The 22,852-nt window shown below is 38.0% G+C and overlaps 1 protein-coding gene and 1 pseudogene across 5 annotated transcripts in view; one reads left to right on the plus strand and one right to left on the minus strand.

Annotated features, from left to right (window-relative positions):
• The window catches only part of Ttc1 (tetratricopeptide repeat domain 1), a 61,299-nt gene that overhangs the window by 8,567 nt on the left and 29,880 nt on the right, over nucleotides 1–22,852 (plus strand). The window lies entirely within an intron of this gene.
• Nucleotides 11,337–12,331, minus strand: LOC124986899 (nuclear cap-binding protein subunit 2-like; annotated as a pseudogene).

Here is a 22,852-nt window from a genome sequence, read left to right on the forward strand (position 1 = left end):
GAAGCATGACTTCCCACAGGAATGGGATTTTAGCTAACATTTTTAAATGTACTAAATATGTGAACATAGTAGTGATAGTGAAAGGATTGGCCAAAGTGAAGAACAGATCTGGCAGCAGATGAAAACTATTGCTATAATGATATGACATAAAGATGCTGACTTAATCTGTTTGGGCTGCTGTAACAAAATACTTGAGACTAACTACTTTATAAACAATAGAAATTTATTACTCACAGTTGGAGGATGGAGATCCAAGATCAAGATGCAACTGATCACATGTCTGGTGAGATCTGTTCCTCATAAATGGTGCTTTCTTTGTCCTCACATTGCAGAAGGGACAAGGCAACCCTTTTCAACCTTTTTTATAAGGGCATTGATCCCACTCATGAGGGTAGAGCTATCACCTGTCACTTCTTCTTAATACCACTGCAGTGGGGATTAGGTTTCAACACAACAGTTGGAGGGACACATTCAGACCATAGCAGATGCTTAGAGTATTAAAGCCTTGTAGCATACTGCAATGTTGTGGTATTGATCAAAGAAAATCACCTTTTATGGGATATTTGTAATAATGTAATTTCTCAGGCTTCATGTATAAATTTCCTGGATAATTCATATGCACACATGAAGTTTGAGGACCATTATCATTGGGGTCTTCATTAAGTAGCTATTGAATAAATACCATCATTTCCTATAAGGACTGATAATTGGCTTTGTAAGTTGCAGAGATTTTATTTTATCCATTTATTCAAGAAAGACTTGCATTTCTTCCACATGCCAGGCATCATTTGAGGTCCTGAGGATGTAGCAGTACACAAAACAAAAGAGATTCATGAGTTCTTTCATAGGTTTATTCTAGTTGGAAATTACCAAAAAAAAAAAAAAAAAATTGTTAAGATGAAATGATACCAGAGTGGGGGTCGAAAGGATAGGACTATGGTCTGAATATTTGTGGCCTTCCAAAATTCATGTTGGCCCTTGATCCTCCTAAGTATTAAGCAATGGGACCAGCGCCGGGTGTGGCGGACATGTCTGTAATCCCAGCTACTTGGGAGATTCAAGCAGCAGGACCACAAGTTCTAGGCCAGCCTGAGCAACTTAGCAAGACCCTGCCTCAAAATAAAAAAGATAAAAGGGGCCAAAGATGTAAAGCAGTGGTGGAGCACCCCTGGGTTCAATCCTCAGTACCTCATGAAAGGGAAAAAAAGAAAAAAGGTGGGACCGTTAGATCATGATCAGAATATGAGGACTTCACACATAGATGGGATTAGTGTCTTTATTAAAGGCCTTCAAGGAACTCGTTTGACTCTCCCTCTTCCCTTTTGCCATGTGAGGGTATTGTGTTTATCCCTTTATCCATTTGAGAACTTGGCAGGAAAGCATCTTCTTGTGCCTTGATCTTAGACTTCACAGCCTCTAGAATTGTGAAAAATAAACTTCTATTTCTTATAAATTACCTAGTCTGTGGTATTTCATTATAGCAGCCTGAATGGATTAAGACAGATGGAGAAGACTACTTTACATTGGCTGGTCAGATTATCCTCTGGGGAGGTGGCATTTCAGCAGAGACTTGGGGAGTGGCAGGGAGTCAAGTGTGTAATGATCTGAAAGGGATCCTTCCAGACAGATGTAGCAGTTAGTATAAAGGCCGTTAAGGTAGCAAACAGCTGGATGTGCTCTTGGCATATTCAAGGAAAGAAAGGACAATGACTGGATTATAGTGATTTAAGGAAGAGAGTGGGGTAATGAAGTTAGCGAGGATCTGATTATAGAACATAAGTCATGGTAATAAATTTGAAGTTCATTCCAGGGGCAGTAGGAAACATGGGTAATTTTGAAGCCAGAGGAGAGGCAACCGTCTGAGTAACTAGTACTACAGGCACCCACCAGCGTGCCCAACTTAATAAGAACATTCTGTTCTTCTGCAGAGAATGGAGGATTGAAGAAGGGTTATGAGAGGAGCATTTGTGACCACTTAGGCCTAAGGCAGTACCCTAGGCAAAGATGATGGTAGCTTGAACTGTGGATCTGAAAAGTGAATAATTTCAGCATGTATTTTGGAGGTAGAGTTGACAGTATTTTGGGATTCAGTTGGACGGGTGGAATGAGAAATTTGGATGGTTCCTTGACTTCAGCAACTGTAGGGGTTGCAGTGACCTTTATTAATAGGAAAATGAAGGAACGTTGGGGTTCAAGTGACTTGATTCTTGCGTGCCATCACAAAAGCTTTTTGTATTTTGCAGTGCTGGGTATCGAAACCAGGGCTGTGCACGTGGTAGACAAGTGCTCTACACTGAGCTACTCCCCTCACCCAAAGGTTTTATTTGCAAGCCTAAATGTATCTTCAGTTATTTGAATGGATTTGTTTTCTGTCACCAGTTGTTGGTATGTGGTGTTCATTTATACATGTACATACTTCAGTCCATTTAAGTAAGTGATCAGATAATCTGTTGCTTGGTAAATGTGCACTCAATGCATATCTGGGATCTTAAAACATTTTCATTAGACTCTGAAATTTATTTGAAGTATTATTCTTTGTCTTTAACTAGAACCCTTATAATTTAGTCCTTTCCCCCCTTCCACTCATTATTTTTCTTAGATTCCACATTGCCAAGGCTGGACTCAAACTAGAGATCCTCCAGTATCAGCCTCAAGTAGCTGGGAGTACAGGCATGCACAGCTGTACTTAATCATTTGATATTCATGTTTTTATCAGTTTATTACATTATTTTCATAATCTTATCAATGTTGTTGGAACTGTGGGACATGTCTTCAGTGAATACTCTCACTTCCAGAATGTTTTCCAGTAACTTCTTTCATAGTGATCTGCGTATTCCTGATAACCTCGTGAGTAAGCCCTTTATGATTTTGATGCTTCCCTTTTCTTTCATTTCTAATGGGCCTCCTTTTGAACTACTTGGTTCTGTGTGAACCATTTTAATTAATTTCCTAAAATAACCACTAATTGGGTTTGATGAATGCCATCAGCAAGTGATTGATTCAAATCCTAAAATTTAGCCAGGGGTGGTGGTACACACCTGTAATCCCAGCACCTCGGGAAATTGAGGCAGGAGGATTAAAAGTAAAGAATTAAAAAGGACTGGGGATGTGGCTGTGAGGTAGAGCAAGCACCTCTAGGTTCAATCTCTAGTACCCCTGTAAAACAAGCAAACAAACAAAAACCCTAAAATTTAAGAACTATGAGAAACTTTAGATTTTAGACATGAATTTAAAACTTAAGAGGTGCTCGTTCTAAACTATTTGGAAGTTAATAGGATATGTTTACATCATTTACTGGTAGAAAGGTAAAAGTGGAGGCAGACACTCTGGCTCAGCAGCTCAGAAAGCTGAGGCAGGAGGATTTCAAATTTGAGGCCAGCTTGGGCAGCTGACCCAAAGTGAAGAACAAAAAGGGCCGGGATGTAGCTCGATGGTGGAGACCCCTAGGTTCAATCCCAGTACTGTGCAAAAATATAAATAAATAAATGTTTGAGTGGCAGTCAGTGTTTGCTGTGTTTCCTAAGAAAGATGACTTTGGGTAGGTCAGTGGTTCTCAAAGTTTATGGTGCTGAAGAATCACAGGAAACGGATTAACTCTGCAAAGCCCTAAGAAGTATCTGACACTGCAGACCTCTGAGGTGGCAGCCAGACATGTGCTTTGTTAGCAAGCATCCCAGGTGATTTTGTATTGGGAGGGCTGTGTCCAGAGTTGTTTGGAAGACAGAGAGCCAGGTAGATCTAGAGGACTGACTGTGCTGCCCGACAGCAGAAGAATGGCTTACCAAATTGGTTTTCCTTTTACCCACATTTGTGCTCATGTTCTAAAAATGATTTGTGGGGCAGAATTTAAGCAGTACTGAAATAGGAAATCTATTTCTATTAAACCAAGTTTTGGAAAATACAAGATTGTGAGTGAGAAACAGAAATATTTCCGATATTAATTCATCGTAGAGCAGTCATTTGTTTTTTGTTTTGTTTGGCTTTCCCAGAAGGATAAGACTTAATGAGTGTAAGGGTCTATCTATAGCTTAGAATCAAAGATCCTCCTTGTGACTCCCTAGAGAGCCTGTAAAAATGACTTGTGGAAAGAACAAGTGTGTCTCTGCGTAAAGCACGTGACGTCCAGTTTCAAAGAAAACAAAACTGAAAGCTCTTGCTTTGTATGATAAAGAATTCCCTTCACAATAATTTGTAGCACTGGTGTCCCTATCCCTTTCAGTAATTGCTCTCCGAATGCGGTTTTCTCATTTCACCTAGACAGGACTAGCAGGAAGTTCTGTTGGATGTGCCTCCACTTTCCAGCACTTGAGCAAGTATGTAGCTTTTACTCTCCCTTTTACCCAGATGTGATTGATCTCTAGGTAGGCGCTTGGCTATAAACGCGCAAGTTTATATTGTTTTATTTTGTAGCGATTACTTCACAAAGCTGCAGGGGGAAGCAGAGAGCTGCCAATAAATTTATAGTACAGAAATGAACTTGGTGGTATTAGGCCCTTGGTTTTCTCCAATTGTCTGTTAAACATATGCTCATCACAGGATTACTTAATTCAGAAATTATTTTAAGTGCAATTAATGTAACTTTATGTAACAATGGTAGATGGTTTATATACTTGTAAGCTCCAGGTCTCCCTAATACAAGTCAATCTTGTGAACACTGACCTAAAGTAAAATAAAGAGTCTAGCCAACTACTGCATTATGGAGAGACCCTATTGGGGAGTGGTTGTTCCTTGAGAAGAGGGTAGGAGAGCAAATAAACTTCAAGCTGCTTCTGATATTTTAATGAATTCGCATAGAGCTCTTAGCACAACATATGACATATAGCTAGTGCTCTGAACGCACTGACTGTTTTATATAAGGTAATGGTGTGTGAATTTGATATTGCTGGGCGGGCTGGTACACACCTGCGGTCCACACACACATCAGTATGCAATAGTTAGGTTCATTTGTTGTTAAGATGTTTTTTGCAGCTGGGTGCAGTGGCACACACCTGTAATCTCAGCAACTCAGGAGACAGGAAGATCACAGGCTCGAGGCCAGCCTCAATAATTTAGCAAGGTCTTCAATAACTTAGTGAAATTCTGTCTCAAAATAAAAAATAAAAAGGGCTAGGGATATAGCTCAGTGGTAAAGCACCTTGAATTCAACCCTGAATACCAGATGGGGGGGGCAGGAACAGATGATTTACAGCAAACTTGATGGCTTATACACCTGTAACCCCAGAGGCAGGAGGGTTGCAAGTTTGAGGCCAGTTTGTGTTAAATAGCCAGATCCTGTCTCAAAATCAAAAGGACTGATGATGTAGCTCAGTGATAGAACCCCAGCCCCAGATCTGGGTTCTGTCTTCAGTGAGGGTGGGGAGGAGAAAAGTGTGGTTTCCTATATCGCATAAAATTCTCTCTTACCCTTTGACTGACCTAAGAAAATCATTCCCTGGAAAATAGAATTAAATAAATTCAGGACATCCCTAAATTCACAAAGCAAAGAATAGATTTTAAACACCTAAAAATGAATTGATCTATCTGTAAAGGTGTAAAAGAGAATCCATTTTGCTAATTTAGTGGAATAGCCTAATTCTTGACAATAAGAGAGTTAGAAATGGCTTTTTCTTTAGGACTATGGAACACTTAAGTTCCATGTTCACTTTCTGCAAGTAGTTTCTATGTCTTATTCAGTTTCTACTCCCTGCACACAGTTCTTTATTTCCACACCTGTGGTCTTGTGCTTAAGATCATCAACTTTAAAATGTTAGACAGTTCTGTCCTAGCTCCACCATTTAACTTGGTGTTAAATGGGATAATATTTCCTGTCTAAAAAGTTGTAAGTATTAAGTGACTACACATGAAAACAATCAGAAACTGTTAACTATAGGTATTAAGTCAAAATTAAATGTGAGTATGGGCCATAAAACACATTAGGGTTTGGGACTTCTGAAATCTCTTAAAAGTCATTGTTAAATGCATGTTGCAAGTATATGTGAATTCTGCAATTTTTTAAAAGTATGACAACCTCAGTCACTTACCCAGATCCATCAAGTTAATTTATGAGAAAAAATTCAGTGCTTGGCAGAGCTGTTGGGCATTAGGATTTGAAAGGGGCATCTGGGAAACTTCTGATATCATGGCACTGTTCTCTTTCTCACATAATTACTGTTCTGAATAATCGTTATATGGAGGTATATTTTCAAACAATATGTTATGCTATGCATGGGGTATGAAATCTCCAGCAATTAATGTTGATTTGTCTCTTTCTCCTTTAAATTGTTAGTTTTTGCTTTATATATTTTATGACTCTACGAATACATTTATGACTCTTTTTTTATACCAGGAATTGAACCCAAGGGCACTTGACCCCTGAGCCAGATCCACAGCCCTTTGTAATTTTTTTTATTATTTTTTTTTTATTTTGAGGTAGTGTCTCACCAAGTTGCTTAGGGCCTTGCTGTGTTGATGAGGCTGGCTTTAAACTTGCGATCCTCCTGCCTCAGCCTCCCAAGCCACTGGGATTACAGGCATGCACCGCCATGCCCAGCTTACATTTTTAACTCATATTTTCCTGGTTTGACCTTTTATCTTTATGAAATGTCTTTTTTTTTGTTGTTTCTAGTAATATATATAATAATAATTTTTGAAACATTTGATATTCCTTTAACTATTTATCTTTTAAGAAATGTATCTTTTTCCATCCTTTTGCTTTCAATATATTTATTTTTGAGCCTAAAGTGTATATTTTTGTTTTTGTTTTTTATTAGTGTATTAAAATTATACATAATGTTGAGGTTCGTTGTGACATCCATATATGCACATAATTTTGCTCCATTTAATTCTGTGGTGCTTCCCCTTTCCACTTCCTCCTTCCTCCTCCCATCCCTCTTTTTTACTCTACTGGTCTCCATTTTATCTATTTTTTAATTGGTGCATTATGCTTATACACAAAAGTGAAATTCACTGTGCTTTATTTATATATGCAAGTAGCCTAGTTTGGCATATTTCATTTTTCAGTACCTCCACTTTCCCTCCCATTTGTTCTCTATTTTCTTCTATTCTACTGTTATCCCTTCTAATTTCGTGAGATTCCTTAGATTCTCTTTTTCGGTGGAGAGGGCTACTGAGGATTAAACTCAGGGTGATTACCGCTAAGTTACATCCCCAGTTCTTTTTTGAGACAGGGTCTTGCTAAGCTCCTGTGATCTTCCTGCCTCAGCTTCCTGAGTTGCTGAGATTATGGGCATGTACTTCTTTTTTTAAATTCCTTTTTTCCCCTAGCTTCTACATATGAGAAAACATTCAACTTTTGGCTTTCCAAGTCTTACTTATTTCACTTTGCTTGACATTCTCCAGTTTCATCTATTTATCAGCAAATGACAATTTTATTTTTCTTTATAGCTGAGTAGAACTCCATTGTGTATATATGCTACGTTTTATTTATCCACTCATCTGTTGATGGACACCTAATCTGGTTCCATAACATGGCTGTTGTGAATTGTGCTGCTATATATGTTGGAATGCATGAATTGTTATAGTATGCTGATTTTAGTTGTTTTGGATAAATACCAAGAAGTGGAATAACTGAGTCGTGTGGTGGTTCCATTCCTAGTCTTTTATGGAATCTCCATGCCAATTTCCATAGTGGTTATACTGATTTGCATTGTAGTCTCACCAACAGCATCTAAGTGTACCTTTCTCCCACACCTTGCCGACATTTATTGTTACTTTTATTTCTGTTACTTACCACTCTGAGGTGAAATGAAATTTTAATACCCAATCTCAAATTTTACTACAAAGCTATAGTAACAAAAATGACATGATATTGGCATAAAAACAGATATGAAGATCAATGGAATAGAAGATAGAGGTAGACCTATACAGATACAGTCATCTGATCCTAAACAAAGGTGCCAAAAGCATATATTAAAGCATATTTCTTACAGACAGTATATAGTTAGATCTGTTTTTGGTTTCATGCCATTGATTGAACCTATGGACTTCCACATGGGAGGCATTTCCATTCACCACCTAGCCACAACCCCAACCCTAACTTTGTTTACTTCTTAGCTGTTTTTTAAAATATTTTTTTAGCTATAGATGAACACAATACCTTTATTTTATTTGTTTGTTTTTATGTGGTGCTGAGAATCCAACCCAGTGCCTCACACATGCTAGGCAAGTGCTCTACCACAGAGCTACAATCCCAGCCCCACTTCTTACCTATTTTTGCAGGGGTTGCTGTAGCAATTGTAATATGTATCTTACAGTAGTAATTATGATATGTATCTTAGAGGATAACATGTTGTGTATGCCTGTAATGCCAGCAACTCTGGAGGCTGAGGCAGGAGGATCACAAGTTCAAGGCCTACCTCAGCAACTTAGCAAGACTGTCTCAAGATAAAAAAATAGTAAGGGCTGGGGATGTAGCTCAGTGGTATAGTACCCTGCTTTCAATCTCCAGTACCCCCTCAAATGTATCTTATTATAGCATAATTTAGTTTAATGCTACCTGATTACAGTAAAATGTAGAAACTTTGCTTTACTATATAGCTTCATTTCCTTCTCCCTGCCTTATACTACCATTGTTATATGCATTATAGTAATGTATGGTATGAACCCAATTACTACTTGCATATATTATTTATAATCCTTTGTCCTTTAGACAATTAAGGGAAAAGAAAACCCTTACCATTTCTGATACTCTTCCTCCCTTCCTGTGGTTTTGAGTTACCCTGTGGTGTCATTTCCATTCAGCTTGAAGGACATCATTTAGTATGTCTTATGAGGCAGACTTGGTAGCGTTAATACTCTCAGACTTGGTTTATATGTGAATATATTTCTTTTGCCTTTATTTTGAGGTATAGTTTTGCCAAAATACAATTTGGGTTTGGTAAGTTTTTCTTTTACCATTTTAAATATTTGGTTGCACTGCCTTAGCCTTCATTGTTTCTGATAATAAATCAGAAACTAATCATGTTATGGTTTCCTTATACCATTTTTTCATCTTGCTTTCACATTTTCTTTTATCTTTCAGTAGTTTGGCTTTAGTGTCTCTAAATGTGGATCTTTTTCCTACTTGAGGTTCATTGAGTTTCTTGGATCTTTAGAGTTTTTCATTAGAATTTTGAAGTTTAAGCCTTTATTTCTTTTTTTTTTTTAATTTTTTAAATTTTTTATTTTTTTTAGTTGTAGATGGACACAATATCTTTATTTTATTTTTTTATGTGCTGCTGAGGCTTGAACCCAGTGTCTCACATGTGCTAGGCAAGTGCTCTATCACTAAGCCACAATCCCAGCCCCTCAGCCTTTATTTCTTTAAATATTCTGGAATTTCTCTGCTTCAGGACTTCCACCACATATTGTGAGGGCTCTGCTCACTTTTCCTCAACTTTTTTTCTTGTTTCTGTTCTTTAAATTGTAAAATTTCTGTTGATCTAAATTCAAGTTTACTTATTCTTCCATATACAAGTTCAGATCTCCATTAATTCCCTCTGAATTTTCCATTTTAGTTATTGAACTTTTTTAAAACTTATTGTTTTCTTTTTCTTTTTAAATAATTGTCAAGCTGGAGTGGTAGAGTGCGTGCATAGCGTGTGCGAGGCCCCGGGATTGATCCCCAGCACCATAAAATTTAAAATTAAAGATAATAATTTATCTCTTTATTAGCCATTATCATGTTAACTAAGTCTTTAATACTTTAAGTCTTAAATGATTTTCTTTCATTCTTTGAACATTTTTATTATAGCTATTTTCAAATCTTTGCTAGATCTAACATCTGAGGGTACTGAGTCCTGTTTTTGTGTTTGTTAGTATTGGGGTGAAACCTGGGTGGGGCATTGTGCATGATAAGCATAGATTCTGTCATAGGACCACTCTGCCAGCCCCTGAGGAATGGGTTGGCTTGGCCTTTTTTTGGCAGTACTGGCAATCAAACCCAGGGCCTCACACACACTATGCAAGCCCTCTACCACTGAACTATATCCCCATTCTGGGGTGGAGTTTTTTTGTTGTCGTTTTTTTTGTTGTTGTTGTTTTTGTAAATTGGACCAGCTTTATTGAAATCTGTATAGAAGACACACTTTAAATAAGAATTACAGTCTTGGGGGCTGGGGAGATAGCTCAGTTGGTAAAGTGGTTCAAATACAGGGCCCTGGGTTCGATCCCTAGAACCACAAAAAAAAAAAAAAAAAAAAAAACAAAGAATCAGTCTTTGTTTTTAAGACCTGTAGAATCTGAGTTTTTTCGCCACACAAGAATACAAAATATATTAGTTCAAACCACAGTATAAAACAGATTCTAAAAATGAATAATGTATCCTGATTAAATGTTTGCAGATGGTTTTTTTCCTAAGCATTTAACAACTGTTAGAGCTCTTTTAAAAATTCAAACAGTTTGGAATTTAACGAGAAAACCCACATTTATTGTAACATAAAAGCTGTTCATGTTCAGCCCCAACTTTCACAAACTACTGGAAGATACTTTTAAAAATAATTCACTTTTTTTTCAAATCAGGGAAAATTACACTCACATATAATATTAGAAATCACTTCTTGCCTTACAAATAAATTCCCTAGACTCCCCTGGCTTGAACCATAGTAAGCACAATTTGGGAAAAATAAAACAGACTTCAGTGTGAGAAGTAGCTGAAATAGACACTTTCTTTAGGAAGCCTTCCTATGTTTTTGTGAAGCAGTCTCCTAATCATCAAGCTCTTTTAAAAAGAACCCATTCTGTTCCCAAGACTAAAAATTATATGGGAAGAATTAGACAATTAAAATGGAAAGAATAAATCTGATGGGCCTTACAGCAGACTTCGTCATGTCAAGGCAATCCCATAATTCATGTCTCCTGATGTCATTTCATTTCCTATTAATGATGTCTTCCCCACCCTCTAGAATATGTGAGGTTCTCTGTATTAAAGACCCTTGCTTTTTGTTGTTGTCATTAGCTTTAGGTAAAATAGCTTTTGAAAAATGCGTATAATTCTTCAAACCCTGTACCTAGTTTCCTGTTATGTAAGGAATGGAAATGGGACGTGTCCCTAGGACCATCTCGGGTTTACTTACTTCTGTGCCAACTATTTAGGAAGGTCCCTTGACCCTTTAGAGATTAGAATTCAACATGAAAACAAATTCAGTTGTCCAACACCTGTTGGGAATTTAGAACAAAGCTATATACCACATAGCAAAATTCCATTTATTAAACTTCATCACATACAAACTTAAATTTTAAAAAGTAATCATTCCAGGCCCCAATGTAGATCATGAGTCTACTTAAGACACAAACATGGTTTAAACAGATTTTTACATTTTTCCATCTTTTAAAAGTGTGATCTTTTTTGCTGAGGAAATAATCAACATTATAGATCAAATCTGTTGCTAAGGAACACTTTGTGTGGTTAGGGGGTGTGTTTCTGAACCAGGGCCTTGCACATGTGAAGCAGGCGCTATACCAGTGAGCCACATCCCCAGCCCCAGAGAACACAGTTTTAGACCTGATAACAGAAAATCATTTGGTAACTTGACACATGGCCAATATTCTAACACTAGAATTAAAGGCATTCTTTTGTATTCTGTCCTTTAATAATTTTCAGAGGAAACCAAGTAAAGACTTCCAGCTCAGTAGCAACATTGATCAGACTGTGGGTAATGTTCTTCAAAAAACTCAGCTGGCCAGTTTGCACTGATGGGGCTCTCACCACTCACTGCTTTTGTGCCAGTTTTCCATCTCCACCTTTCCCAGCATCATATCTTGTCGACACTCGTCTAGAACCTGGCCCCCTGATCGCCCTGGTTCATACTGCCTGCCCTCTTTAAAACCTGCTTCCCAGTCTGTGCGAATGATCTGGTCATCCAGACGTGTTCTGTTCATCTCTTGCATGGCATTTTCTGCGTCTGCTCTTGAATAGTGTTCCACAAAACAGAATCCACATGCTGTTTTTTTTTACTTTATACAGACCCATAATAATCTTTGTTATGTCACTACTTTTGCAGAAGAGTTCATAAATTTGTTTTTCAGTTGAGTAAAAGGAAAGATTTACAATGTACAATGTACAGCTTTTCTTCAGTAATTCTTCTTGTTCTTAATTGTCAACCCAGAAGTACTGGCCCCAGTACTGGCTCACCTCCATGTAGGAGTCGCTGTACAGTGTCTTCAGGAGGCCACCTGACATTATGCAGAGAGCCTACATAGTTTTTATTGACTGATTATTTTTTTCCTAATTTGGGGTTAAGCTTTCTTGCCTCTTTGTATGTTTTATAATTTTTTGTTGAGGCTCAACATTTTAGGTAATATTTCAGCAAGTCTGGATTGACTTTTCCCTCTTGCCCCCAATTATTTTCATTACTATTTTATGTGTTTAATAATAAACAGCGATCCTTTTCCCCTGTGTTGTGTGGCCCCACTGATGACTTTGCTCAGTTGGATTTTGGTTTTGTTTTTGTTAGTTTGATTTTATGCCTTACTTTCTTGGGGTTATTCCAGTGGTCAGCCAATAACTGCTCAGAGATCATGTTCAACACCCCAAACCAATAAGGGTTCCACCCACCATCAGCAAATCTGTATGTTCAGGCAGTTTTCAAGTGTGCCCTAGCTTCTGCTTACCTGTCTTAGCTGGACCCTCTTGTGTCACTACTGTGCTCTTTCTCTGAGAGGACAAGAATGTGTGAGTAGCTTTGACATTCTCTAGTCTTCCCAAATACACACTCCATCTCCAGTCAGTCAGACATATTTGGAGAATTTGTCAAGTGCCTCTGACTATCTCTTCTATATCTCCCTGTTAAATTGCTAGCCAGGACCTGGGGGTCCATTGCTTGCTGCAGCCAGGATGGCAACCTCACACTAGTAAAAGCTCTAGAGCTCCCCATTTGCTTGCCGCTCACATTGCTGTTGAAGACCGACTTTACCCTCGGGCATGGATTATTTCTTCTGCTCTGAATCAACTTCCTTTCGCAGGAACACTGATGGTTATTTGTAGTCAACCCTACTGTTAGAGGTGCCATGTGGAATGATGAGGCAAATACACCACAGGTTTCCATGGTGCTTTCCTGGAAATCACTCATTTTCTATGACTGTTACTTTGCTAATAATATCCAGGGGACCAAAAGGGTTGAATTTTTTTTTTTTGGTCCAACTTTTTAGTTACTTTTAGGGAAGAGGATTTGGCAACCTCCTCAGTTTAGCTACATCTGAAGTTCCCCTCACTTTGAATTTTGAAATGCGAAATATCTTACATATTCAAAATTTTGGAAAGGATGAGAAAAAAAATGAAGTCTTAAATTCAGTTCCAAGGCTGAGGATATAGCTCAGCTGTAGAGCACTTGCCTGACATGTGCAAGTCCCTGGGTTCAAACCCCAACATTCCCCCGACACACACAAACACAAAATCAGTCACAAACGCAAACAAATTAGCACAGCTATAACAGAGTAACTCTGGACATAGTGCACTCTTTTGACCATGCACCCCTTGTTAGAGAAAGATGCAGAGAAATCTTGCACTCTTCATTGTGGGTTCATTATTAATAGTGATATTTGTATAGTAACTTTAAGACTGTGTTTATTGTAGGACAGAGCAAATGAGTAAATGTACAGTCTCCAACTTACGATGGTCTACTGTTTTTATAGTTTACAATGGTGTAAAAGTAATATGCATTCAGTAGAGACATAAATGACTTCAAATTTTGAATTTTGACCTTTTCCTGGGCTAGCAATATGCAGTATGAGGCTCTTGATGCTGGACAGTGGCTGCAAACTGCAGCTCCCAGTGAGGCGCCACAGTTAAAGGAGTAAACCAATAGTACAGGGCACTGTGTCGCTAAGCTGTGATGTCTGGTAGGTTAGGTGTATTAAATGCATTTTCAAGTAGGATATTTTCAGTTTACGATGGATTTATGCAGATACAACAACTTTATAAGTTGAGGAGCATGTGTATTGCTATTCTGGATACCAGAATTTTCACTGTTGGGGAAGATGAAGAAAAATACTTTGTTATTGAATTTCACTTTTATATATATTCTTTGAATTCATGGGTTTTTTTGTTTGTTTTCTTTTTTATGATCTATTTCCTGGGCTGGGGTTGTGACTCAGTAGTAGAGCACTTGCCTCACATGTATGAGGCACTGGGTTCAATCCATATCACCGCATAAAAATAAGTAAATAAAATAAAGCTATTGTGTCCATCTACAACTAAATTAAAAAAAAAAAAAAATATATATATATATATATATATATATATATATTTATATATATTTCCTGGGTTATTCACTTGTAGGACCTAAAAGTAGTGTCATGCTAGTAACAGCACCCTTATACCCACATTCTAGTTTCTAAATACCATTTCACTCTAAAAGAATCCAGTATTCCTTAGAGTGAATGTCCAGTTCCTGGTCTAAGACAGGCATCATAGAGAATGTGACACCTGGGATAGTACATACACTTGCAGCAAAATGCACTTTCAGAAGGACAGACCAGGTAAAAGGCCCTTGGAGAGCCTAGAAGTGGGTTGGGGGAAGCTTGGGCAGGAAACCATGGGGAATTGAGTACCTGGTGTGCTATCTAAAAGGGCCCATGGGAAATGGGTGGGGCAGAAAGAGGACCATCACAAAAGCCCATTTTACCCGGGTCCAGTGCCTGTACAACATCCTACAGTTTATGCATTCAAGTTAACATTTGAGACTTTGGGGGGAAAAAGCATTGAAATGCTTGTCTTTATAATTCTTTAAAAATAAACTGTTAAGGGCTGGGGCAGTGGCTCAGCAGTAGAGCACTTGCCTGGCATGTGTGGGACCCTGGGTTCGAGACTCAGCACCACATGTAAATACACCAATAAAATAAAGGTCTGTCGACACCTGAAATTAAAAATAGTAATAATAATAATAATCTGTTAAGCAGAGTTAAATTCCAAATTTAGAGATCATATGTACATTCTTCATTTAAAGAAAGATCATGTGGGGAAAGTAGCCCTGAGAAGCAGATGTGATTTGTGCTAGACTTTGAAAACTAGTAAAGTTTGGTTCGGGCATATAGAAGAACATGGAAGAGTTGTTCCATGGACGGGCATGCCAAAAAGAGACGCATAAGCAAACGTTACAAAGGAAAAGTGTAATAAGTTTTGAGAGGCGATAAGATGAGGTCACACTGTAAGGAAGAGGGGGCTTGTTGAGTCACAGTGGGAAAAAGGTTGAGTTGGAATAGAAGTTTGATGTAGTATGAAGAACAAGAGATTTTTGAATCTTGATTTTTCTCATTGTAGAAGAACCTCAGTGTTCACCTCGTAGAATTGTCTTGAAAAAACAAATGAGCGGGCTGGGGATATAGCTCAGCTGGTAGAGTGCTTGCCTCGCAAGCACAAGGCCCTGAGTTCGATCCCCAGTACTACAAAAAAAAAAAAAAAAAAATGAGCTAAAGTTTGTGACAGCAGATTATAAGTGGTTAAGCATCTAGTGGTGTAGATTGTGCTGGATTTCTACTACCAAGGTGAAAAGTTTGTAGTTTGAACTGTTGAAGTAAACTCCATTGTGAGGGCATTGTCTGTGTGGGGTTTTCCTTGGCAGTTCTTGTGATAATTTTACAATGTAGAATAATGTCAGTGTTTCCCCCCAGGTTTTCAGGGAAGGGGAGGAATACTGAGTAAAGAGCCTTGTAAAATTTCTTTGGTTCCCATTTCTATGGAAATATAATTCAAGAGCAGATGTTTTCCCATGAGGCCCCTCTGGGGTGCCTTAAAAGGCATTATGGAGGCGTCTGAGAGGGCTCCTAACCACATTAGAAGCTTCTGTTCATTGAACAGAATCTAGAAAGATTTGTACCTCATAGTACAAATCTGCTGCAGAATATCAGCACTACCAGCTAATGTGTGAGTGAGGTTCTGGCACTTAGCCTCCTAAGACCTGTGTACACTCTATAAAATCTGTCACTGGATTTCAGTAACATTACACAATGTGCATGCTATCCTTTGTATGTTCAGGCAGCAGAGTAAACTTCGTTCTTTGTATTAGGATCAAGTCAGTCTCTTGGCACAGCTGGGAGATAGTTCGCTTTCTCCTCCAAGGTGCTATTTTTAGCTGTTTCCAAGGAGATACTCAGCATGTTATTGATAATTGCATTAATCCTCAGTTTACACAGTCTGTAGAGAGGGAAGCAGAAGCTCTTTTCCATTGTGTACTGCCTACTAGGTCATTGGTTGTGATTTATCAGCCAAAACAATAAGATGCCTTCCTTAGAATAATTGACCTCAAAATTGTGTTCTAAAGCCCTTCTCTTGCATCTTCCAACTTTTAGTTCTCATTATAAGGAAATGTGAGCTTTGCTCAGGCTAGCCCTTTCTCAGTATACTTTGGTTTCATCTTTGCTAATTGGGAACTCAATGTTGTAAATTTATCAAAGAATAATTGGTCTGTGTCTTTCTTTGTGTTTGTGTGTGTGTTACCAGGGATAAACTCAGGGCCTTACATGTGCTAGTCAAGTGCTCTACCACTGAGCTACACCCCCAACCCTTTTATAATTGAAAGACAGGATCTCACTAAGTTTCCCAGGCTGGCCTTGAACTTGCAGTCCCTCTCCTTCTGCGTCCCGAGTAGCTGGGATTACAGGCGTGTGCTACCACACCAGCTGATAGGTGTCTTAAAACATACTCTCTCCCTCCTCTTCTCTCCTTTTGCTCTTCTCTCTTCACAAGAACCTGACCTGGCAGTCTGAGGATTCATCTTAGTTCTTAGAACATTTCCTGATGAGTTAACTCTAAAGTACAGATTATAGAACAGAAAGGAGTTTGAGATTAGAATTCAGCTTTATAGGAAATTTAAAGTTTTTAACAATGGACATTAAGCTGTAGTAACTTGAAGAATTACCCTTCTCTAAAAAATTCCTGCTTTAAAATAACTTTTTTTTTAAATTTTCATTTATTTTTATTGTAAACAAGTGGGATACACGTTGTTTCTCTTTGTACATGGCGTAACAGCATACCATTTGCGTAGTCGTACATTTACATAGGGTAATGATATTTGATTCATTCTCTTATTTTTTCCTTCCCCCCCACCCCTCCCACCCCTCTTTTCCTTCTATACAGTCCCTCCTTCCTCCATTCTTGCCCCCCTCCCACCCCCTATTATGTGTCATCATCCACTTATCAGTGAGATCATTCGCCTTTTGGATTTTTGAAATTGGCTTATCTCACTTAGCATGATATTCTCCAATTTCATCCATTTGCCTGCAAATGCCATAATTTTATTATTCTTTATAGCTGAGTAATATTCCATTTCATATATATATATATATCACAGTTTCTTTATCCATTCATCAATTGAAGGACATCTAGGTTGGTTCCACAATCTGGCTATTGTGAACTGAGCAGCTATGAACATTGATGTGGCTGTATTTCTGTAGTATGCTGATTTTAAGTCCTTTGGGTATAGGCCGAGGAGTGGGATAGCTGGGTCAAATGGTGGGTCCATTCCAAGTTTTCTAAGGAATCTCCACACTGCTTTCCAGACTGGCTGCACTAATTTGCATCCCCACCAGCAATGTATGAGTGTACCTTTTTCCCCACATCCTCGCCAACACCTATTGTTGCTTGTATTCTTGATAATCGCCATTCTAATTGGGTTGAGATGGAATCTTAGTGTAGTTTTGATTTGCATTTCTCTTATTACTAAAGATGGTGAGCATTTTTTCATATATCTGTTGATTGCTTGTAGATCTTCTTCTGTGAAGCGTCTGTTCATATCCTTAGCCCATTTGTTGATTGGGTTATTTGTATTCTTGGTGTAGAGTTTTTTGAGTTCTTTATATATTGTGGAAATTAGTGCTCTATCTGAAATATGAGTGGCAAAGATATTTTTCCACTCTGTAGGCTCTCTCTTCGCACTGCTGATAGTTTCCTTTGCTGAGAGAAAGCTATTTAGTTTGAATCTATCCCAGTTGTTGATTCTTGCTTTTATTTCTTGTGCTATGGGATTCCTGTTAAGGAAGTCTGATCCTAAGCCAACAAGGTAAAGATTTGGACCTACTTTTTCTTCTATAAGATGCAAGGTCTCTGGTCTGATTTCCAGGTCCTTGATCCATTGTGAGTTGATTTTTGTGCAGGGTGAGAGATAGGGGTTTAGTTTCATTCTGTTGCATATGGATTTCCAGTTTTCCCAGCACCATTTGTTGAAGAGGCTATCTTTTCTCCATTGCATATTTTTGGCACCTTTGTCTAGTATGAGAAAATTGTATTTATTTGGCTTTGTGTCCGTGTCCTCTATTCTGTACTATTGATCTACCTGTCTATTTTGGTGCCAATACCATGTCGTTTTTATTACTATTGCTTTGTAGTATAGTTGAAGTTCTGGTATTGCGATACCCCCTGCTTCATTCTTCCTGCTAAGGATTGTTTTAGCTTTTCTGGGTTTCTTATTCTTCCAGATGAATTTCATGATTGCTTGCTCTATTTCTGTAAGGTACATCATTGGGATTTTAATTGGAATTGCATTGAATCTGTATAGCACTTTTGGTAGTATGGCCATTTTGACTATATTAATTCTGCCTATCCAAGAGCATGGGAGATCTTTCCATCTTCTAAGGTCTTCCTCAATTTCTTTCTTCAATGTTTTGTAGTTTTCATTGTAGAGATCTTTTACCTCTTTGGTTAGATTGATTCCCAAGTATTTTATTTTTTTTTGAGGCTATTGCAAATGGAGTTGTTTTCCTCATTTCCCTTTCAGCTGTTTCATCGCTTGCATATAAAAATGCTTTAGATTTATGCATGTTGATTTTATAGCCCACTATTTTGCTGAATTCATTGATGAGGTCTAGAAGTTTTCTGGAGGAGTAATGGATCCTCTAAATATAGAATTGTATCATCCGCAAATAGTGACAGCTTAAGTTCCTCTTTTCCTATTCGGATCCCTTTAATTTCTTTAGTCTACCTAATTGCTCTGGCTAGAGTTTCGAGGACAATGTTGAATAGAAGTGGTGAAAGAGGACATCCCTGTCTTATTCCCGTTTTTAAAGGGAATGGTTTCAGTTTTTCTCCATTAAGAATGATGTTGGCCATGGGCTTATTATAAATAGCCTTTACAATGTTCAGGTATGTTCCTACTATCCCTATTTTTTCTAGTGTTTTGAGCATGAGGGGGTGTTGTATTTTGTCAAACGCTTTTTCTGCGTCAATTAAAATAACCATATGATTCTTATCCTTAAGTCTATTGACAATAATGGATTACGTTTATTGATTTATGGATGTTAAACCATCCTTGCATTCCAGGGATGAACCCCACTTGATCGTGGTGCACGATTTTCTTAATATGCTTTTGGATACGGTTTGCCAATATTTTGTCAAGGATCTTTGCATCTATATTCATCAAGGATATTGGTCTAAAATTTTCTTTCCTTGATGTGTCTTTGCCTGGTTTGGGTATGAGGGTGATATTAGCTTCATAGAATGAGTTTGGTAGGGCACCCTCTTTTTCTATTTCCTGGAATACTTTGAGAAGTATTGGAATGAGATCTTCTTTGAAGGTCTTGTAGAACTCGGCTGAGAATCCATCTGGTCCTGGGCTTTTCTTGGATGGTAGGTTTTTAATGGCTTCTTCTATTTCATTGCTTGATATTGATCTGTTTAAATTGTGTATGTCCTCCTGGTTCAGTTTGGGAGGAGCATATGTCTCTAGAAATTTGTCAGTGTCTTCGGTAGATTCTGTTTTGTTGGAATACAGATTTTCAAAGTAGCTTCTCATTATGTTATGTATCTCAGTGGTGTCTGTCATGATATTTCCTTTTTCATCACGAATTTTAGTAATTTGAGTTTTCTCTCTCCTTCTCTTTGTTAGTGTGGCTAAGGCTTTGTCTATTTTGTTTACTTTCTCAACCAACTTTTTGTTTTGTCAATTTTTTAAATTGTTTCTTTTGTTTCAATTTCATTGATTTCAGCTCTGATTTTAATTATTTCCTGTCTTCTACTACTTTTGCTGTTATTCTGTTCTTTTTCTAGGACTTTGAGCTGCAATGTTAGGTCATTTAGTTGTTGACTTTTCATTCTTTTCTGTAATGCGCTCCATGCAATGAATTTTCCTCTTAGTACCACTTTCATAGTGTCCCAGAGATTTTGATATGTTGTATTGTCATTCATCTCCTCCCTGATGTTTTCTGTTATCCATGTTTCATTCAATACCATATTATTTAGTCTCCAGGTGTTGGAGTAATTTCTGTTTTTTATTTTGTCATTGATTTCTACTCTCAGTCCATTATGATCTGATAAAACACAAGGCAGTATCTCTATTTTCTTGCATTTCCTAAGGGCTGCTTTGTGGCATAACATATGGTCTATTTTCAAGAAGGTTCCATGTGCTGCTGAGAAGAAAGTGAATCCACTCGTTGATGGATGGAATATTCTATATATGTCTATTAAGTCTAGGTTATTGATTGTGTTATTGAGTTCTATGGTTTCTTTGGTTGGATTTTGTTTGGAAGATCTATCTAGTGGTGACAGTGGTGCGTTAAAGTCACCCAAAATTAATGTGTTGTGGTCTATGTTAATCCTGAAATTGAGAAGGATTTGTTTGATGTACAGGGATGCACCATTGTTTGGGGCATAAATACTTACTATCGTTATGTCTTCCTGATTTATGGTTCCCTTAAGCAGTATGAAATGTCCTTCTTTATCCCATCTGACTAACTTTGGCTTGAAGTCCACTTTATCTGCTACAAGGATGGAAATCCCCGCTTTTTTACTGAGTCTATGTGAGTGGTAGGTTTTTTCCCATCCTTTCACCTTTACTCTGTGGATGTCTTTTTCTATGAGATGAGTCTCTTGCAGGCAGCATTATTGTTGGGTCTTTCTTTTTAATCCATTCTGCCAGTCTATGTCTTTTGATTGATGAGTTTAGGCCATTAATGTTCAGGGTTATTATTGAGATATGATTTGTATTCCTAGTCATTTGGCTTATTTTTGGTTTTTAAGTTGGCTTGGTTTCTCCTTTGAGTGGTTTTTATGCCCCAAACAATGGTAGTTCCTCCCTTTGCTGACCTCCATTGTTGTTTTTCATTTCCTCCTCATGGAATATTTTGTTGAGAACATTCTGTAGCGCAGGCTTTCTATTTGTAAATTCTTTTAACTTTTGTTTATCATGGAAGGATTTTATTTCATCTTCAAATCTGAAGGTTAGTTTTGCTGGGTATAGGATTCTTGTTTGGCAACCATGTTTTTTCAGAGCTTGAAATATGTTGTTCCAGGCCCTTCTAGCTTTTAGAGTCTGGGTTGAGAAGTTGGCTGCTATCCGTATTGGTCTCCTCCTATATGTAATCTGATGCTTTTCTCTCAAGGCCTTCAAAATCCTATCTTTATTTTGAATGTTAGGCATTTTCATTATAATGTGCCTTGGGGTGGATCTGTTGTGATTCTGTGCATTTGGTGTTCTGTAAGCCTCTTGTATTTGATTTTCCATTTCATTCTTCAGGCTGGGGAAATTTTCTGATATTATTTCATTGAATAGGTTGTTCATTCCTTTGGTTTGTATCTCTGTGCCTTCCTCAGTCCCAATAATTCTTAAATTTGGTCTTTTCATGATGTCCCATAGTTCTTGGAGATTCTGTTCATGATTTCTTACCATCTTCTCTGTTTGGGCAACTTTATTTTCAAGATTAAATATTTTGTCTTCATTGTCCGAGGTTCTGTCTTCCAGGTGGTCTAGTCTTTTGGTGATGCTTTCCATTGAGTTTTTATTTGGTTTATTGTTTCCTTCATTTCAAGGATTTCCATTTGGGTTTTTTTGAGAATCTCTGTCTCTTTGTTGACATGATCTTTTGCTTCCTGCAGGTGCTCTTTCAGCTCATTGGTATTATCATTCATTGCCTGCATTTGCTCTCTTATCTCATCCTTTGCTTCGCGAATCATCTTAATCATGTATATTCTGAAGTCCTTTTCTGACATTTCTTCTAACATACTGTCATTGGATTCTATTAATATAGAATCTAGATTTGTTTGGATCATTTTCTTCCCTTGTTTTTTCATGTTGTTCATGTATCTTCCCCTCTAGCAGTGCAGATCTGGGGTATTGCAGATTTCCCCCTATAGGTTTATAGTGGCCCTATAGGTTTCCAAAACCCTTTCTTTAAGGGGAGATCAATATTAGCAGTGCCCAATTCAGACACTATGCAATCCTAGACCAAATAGCCCCTATGAGGACAATAACAAAATTGTCATAATAAACAGAATGATTTCAAATATTATCTTCAGTAAAACAAACAGATTTGCAATAAGGTCTGCAGTTTCTAATGGAGGACAAAGAGGATGCAGAGGGATGTAGAATGTGACTGTTAATGGGATAAGAAAAGATTATACAGAAGTTCTAGATAATAGAAAGGGTGAGAGTGTAATCAAAAGAACTTGGATGTTAGCATCCAACAAAGGGAGAAAGAGACTCTGAGGGAGCAGGTAAACAAAAGGAAAAGAGAGCAAGAAAAGTAAAGAAATAAAAACTTAAATTTTTTCTATAAGGAGAAAAAAGAAAATCTATAGTATAACAGTCATATAGTAATGAAACCTCCCAGTCTTTAGTAGCCTGATGCATGAGAGGTACCTGACAATGAGCTTCAAACCTCCAGCAGGCATCTCAGGATGGGATTTGCCCCACCTAAAGATCGGAGCTCCGGCTTCCAGGATAACCCAAGATGGCTACTCTGGCTTCGAAATGTGTTGGCAAATGGGGAGCTGCAGCTCAGGGTGTGGACGTGGTCAGCTGGAGGTCCTGGAGGTGGGATGCGGTTGGTCAAGCAGGGGTCCTGGAGGTCGGGTGTGTTTGGTGTGGTTGTGGGATCCTGGAGGCCAGGTGCAATCAGTCGGTCTGGGGGTCCTGGTAGCAGGGAGCAGTCAGTCGATGTGAGGGCCCCA

The sequence above is a fragment of the Sciurus carolinensis genome, chromosome 6 (genome assembly GCF_902686445.1).
Source record: "Sciurus carolinensis chromosome 6, mSciCar1.2, whole genome shotgun sequence".
NCBI lineage: Eukaryota > Metazoa > Chordata > Mammalia > Rodentia > Sciuridae > Sciurus > Sciurus carolinensis.